Source organism: Podarcis filfolensis (assembly GCF_964270895.1).
Source record: "Podarcis filfolensis genome assembly, chromosome: 11".
In the NCBI taxonomy this organism is placed as follows: Eukaryota; Metazoa; Chordata; class Lepidosauria; order Squamata; family Lacertidae; genus Podarcis; species Podarcis filfolensis.
Window position 1 is genome coordinate 54,262,095 of NC_139613.1, and position 4,825 is coordinate 54,266,919.

Below are 4,825 nucleotides of genomic sequence, written 5' to 3' on the forward strand. Positions count from 1 at the left end.
CCAAGATGGAGAAATCATGTGTGAAAATCGAAGTACACCATGACTGCTTCTATAGGAATTAAGAGGCTAAGTAGCAGACAGGGGTTGCTAATCAAATGCCCTTGCTTAATTGATCATCATCAAGTGTACCTCTTGTCATTGTTCTATATATTTGATCAGTTTGTAGTTATCATTCTTGAGCTCTTTGAATATTCATCCAAACTTCTTTAGCAATTCAGTGCCAGGTGTGTTGATGTTGAGTCACTTGTGCCAACTGTGAATTATTATTATTAATAATAATAATAATACCCTGCCCATCTGGCTGGGCTTCCCCAGCCACTCTGGGCGGCTTCCATAAAATACAGTAATGCATCAAACATTAAAAGCTTCCCTAAACATGCTCCCCTCCCTCACAGGGAGAAGATTGGGAACTGTCTTGAATGTTTTTCATTTTTGAATAGCCTTTCTTTCCCACGGTAGAATGATGGACGTAAAATTGGTTGGAGGTGGCCCAGTTTCATGAAAAGCACTTGCTTCTCTAAGAGCCTTATCGTCTTTCTTCCTTGGCATTGTGTTAAAACACACCTGAATGCTCCAGACCAGCAAACTGATAAAACTTCAGCTTTTATAGAAGAGGGCAAACTTGCTGCCATACAGTTTGAATTCCTGTATATGCAGAGTTGAGTGTATTAGTGTATGGTTAGGAGAATGTTTTTAACATGCTATTATAGGTTCATAAGTATACATTCAAAATAAGATGTCGAGATCCTGATCTCTCAAGAAAGAATGTGAACATCAATCCTGCTGCTGTGAAGGGCTGAGAAAGTTAAATATGGATCGGTTGTGAAATAGAATGAGAAATGGGTTCTAGGATTTGCTGAAGGGGAAATATGTGTAGGTCATACAAAGGCTGTTATGGCTGAGTAATGTTTGTCACTTCAATTTGCCATTCTCATGGCAGTGTGCAAAAGCATTTGATCTCCAGGACTATTTGCATCCATCAGTCTCGAGACAATGGAGTTCGCCTCTGAGGGTGAAGTCAAACTGCTGCGTTAATAGCACCAAAGTGACCTTCCTTGGGTGCAAACCTGGGCAGTGTGTATGGAGGTCCTGGGCTGCCCAGATGACATGACCCCACTCGCGGCCTTGCTGATGGGGTCTCCAGGAAGGAACCTTTAATAACGGGTGTTGCTGTGCTTCATAATGGATTAGGAATAGAAGATCTCTCAGAAAACCAATTGTAACAGGTAAGAAAGCAACCTGAGTTCTTAACAACAAAGGCACCAAAATGCAATAATAATAATAATGGGTTATAAACATATTGGCATTTGGCAACAACATAAGTTCCTTTAGAAATACAATTTAAAAATACTCATAATCTAGTCCAGGGGTTAGCAAACTTTTTCAGCAGGGGGCCGGTCCACTGTCCCTCAGACCTTGTGGGGGGCCGGATTATATTTTGAAAAGAAAAAAAATAAACAAATTCATATGCCCCACAAATAACCCAGAGATGCATTTTAAATAAAAGGACACATTTGACTCATGTAAAAACACGCTGATTCCTGGACTGTCCGCGGGCCAGATTTAGAAGGCGATTGGGCCCGATCCGGCCCCCAGGCCTTAGTTTGCCTACCCATGATCTAATAATATAATAATAATAATAATAATAATAATAATAATAATAATAATAATAATATTTATACCCCGCCTATCTGGCTGGGTTTCTCCAGCCACTCCAGGCAGCTTCCAATGGAATATTAAAATACAATAACCTATTAAACTTTAAAAGCTTCCCTAGAAACTCGCTATAACATGAAATAATAATAAGTGTAAATATACAATGCAAACTACTAATAATTATTAATAGCAGACTGTCGAGACACTATATATAGAAATGAGCAAACCAGTGATATTTTAGGGAGCAGGCTAGGAGGCGAGGCCCATTACTTACACCATAGGAGCCTACTCAACACAAAACACTGTTGCTGTATGTAAGTTTTATTTGTTTTTTATCTTATATTTTGGAAATGCACATCCAGGTGTTCCCCCCCCCTTAAATTTCTTCGGGGGGGGGGCCAAGAGAGTTAAATATGTCAAGTTAAATTAGTTGGAAACAGCTTGCAGATACTTAATCGGCTTAGATTTTATATAAGTTAAGTGATGAATTTATATGTTTAATTTCAAAATGAAAAGATCTAAGGATGTTAATGTTCAAGTTAAATTTTATAAGAGCTGTGATTTGGAAAGCCGTTAAAAGGATATGCACTGAAATTCAACCAAGGGGAAGCGAGGAAGTCACTTAACCATGTTAATAAGTGTACTTTTTTAAAAGGTTATGATTTATGTTTGTTTTATGTGTTTGTTTATAATTTTGTGAAAACCAATAAAAAAAATTGAAAGAGAGAGAGAGAGTGGGGCCCTAAGCTATAGCTTGTTTAGCTTATCTGTAAATCTGGCAGAGACATCACCTTGCCAACAAAGGTCCGTATAGTAAAAGCTATGGTTTTCCCAGTAGTGATGTTATGGAAGTGAGAGCTGGACCATAAAGAAGGCTGATCGCCAAAGAATTGATGCTTTTGAATTCTGGTGCTGGAGGAGACTCTTGAGAGTCCCATGGACTGCAAGAAGATCAAATCTATCCATTCTTAAGGTAATAAGCCCTGAGTGCTCACTGGAAGGACAGATTGTCAAGCTGAGGCTCCAATACTTTGGCCACCTCATGAGAAGAGAAGACTCCCTGGAAAAGACCCTGAAGTTGGGAAAGATGGAGGGCACAAGGAGAAGGGGACGACAGAGGACGAGATGGTTGGACAGTGTTCTTGAAGCTACAAACATGAGTCTGACCAAACAGCAGGAGGCAGTGGAAGACAGGAGTGCCTGGCGTGCTCTGCTCCATGGGGTCACGAAGAGTCGGACACGACTAAACAACAACATAATCCTCCGGCAGAATCCGAGACCAGGGAGAAGAGTTGGTGGAAGAAGATTGGAGGAAATTTAAAATTTATTTACAGAAGTATTGTAAAATGTATGAATGTGGATGACATTGAAATAAAATGAAGGGGTTCTAGTAACAAGAGATAAAAATTTGAAACTATAAATTTGGGAGGTAAAATATTTAAGGACAAAGTAGTAGGATATGAATTTGCTGAACTAATTGTTAAAGAGAGATACAAAAAAGGGAGGTGTGAGGAAGTCAGGAAAATAAGTTAATCAAAGATGAATAACTAGAAAAGAGCGATTTGTGTTTGCCCTATTTTATTTGTTGTGTGTTGATTGTTTTTTTCCCCCCTTGTTAGGTTAAATGTTTGTATTTTATGTATTGTGAAAGATTGTATTGTTGTGTCTTATATCTTTTTTGTGTTTTTATTGTTCTATGTTTGGTTGTATCTTTTTATTGTTAAACCTAATAAAATATTAATATAAAAAAATAAACAACAACATAATCCTATCATTTGCTACACTCGCACTTAATATCCAAGCTGTCACCTACAGTTACTGAAAAATATTCCATAGACCACATGGAGGATTTCTGATAGATTTTTATCCAGCAAATAAGCAACAACAACAAATCCGGCACTGAGTCCCCATAACTCTTGACTATGCTACCACTCAGTGGATTTGTAACTGGCTGACTGACCGAACCCAAAGGGTGCTCATCAATGGTTCCCCCTCATCCTGGAGAAGAGTGACTAGTGGGGTGCCACAGGGTTCTGTCTTGGGCCCGGTTTTATTCAACATCTTTATCAACAACTTGGATGATGGACTCAAGGGCATCCTGATCAAATTTGCAGATGACACCAAACTGGGAGGGGTGGCTAACACCCCAGAGGACAGGATCACACTTCAAAACAACCTTGACAAATTAGAGAACTGGGCCAAAACAAACAAGATGAATTTTAACAGGGAGAAATGTAAAGTATTGCACTTGGGCAAAAAAAATGAGAGGCACAAATACAAGTTGGGTGACACCTGGCTTGAGAGCAGTACATGTGAAAAGGATCTAGGAGTCTTGGTTGACCACAAACTTGACATGAGCCAACAGTGTGACGCGGCAGCTAAAAAAGCCAATGCAATTCTGGGCTGCATCAATAGGAGTATAGCATCTAGATCAAGGGAAGTAATAGTGCCACTGTATTCTGCTCTGGTCAGACCTCACTTGGAGTACTGTGTCCAGTTCTGGGCACCACAGTTCAAGAAGGACAATGACAAACTGGAACGTGTCCAGAGGAGGGCAACCAGAATGGTCAAAGGCCTGGAAACGATGCCTTATGAGGAACGGCTAAGGGAGCTGGGCATGTTTAGCCTGGAGAAGAGGAGGTGAAGGGGTGATATGATAGCCATGTTCAAATATATAAAAGGATGTCACATAGAGGAGGGAGAAAGGTTGTTTTCTGCTGCTCCAGAGAAGCGGACACGGAGCAATGGTTCCAAACTACAAGAAAGAAGATTCCACCTAAACATTAGGAAGAACTTCCTGACAGTAAGAGCTGTTTGACAGTGGAATTTGCTGCCAAGGAGTGTGGTGGAGTCTCCTTCTTTGGAGGTCTTTAAGCAGAGGCTTGACAACCATATGTCAGGAGTGCTCTGATGGTGTTTCCTGCTTGGCAGGGGGTTGGACTCGATGGCCCTTGTGGTCTCTTCCAACTCTGATTCTATGATTCTATGAACTCTTGCCCGGGTCACGGCTGGCGCCTTAAATGCCAACGCGCCCTAACCCGAGCGGCCTCCGCTCTGCGCTGCCTGGAGAGGCGAAAGCGGCACCAGAGGGCGCCCCAAACTCAGCGCTGGCGAGAAGTTTCCGCGGGAGCGCAAGAGGGCGCGTTGCCGCTGCCACTGCCGCCGCCGC

At 41.4% G+C, this 4,825-nt stretch overlaps 1 protein-coding gene across 1 annotated transcript in view; it reads left to right on the forward strand.

Moving 5' to 3' along the window:
* The window catches only part of CDC14B (cell division cycle 14B), a 120,638-nt gene that overhangs the window by 102,933 nt on the left and 12,880 nt on the right, over positions 1-4,825 (forward strand). The window lies entirely within an intron of this gene.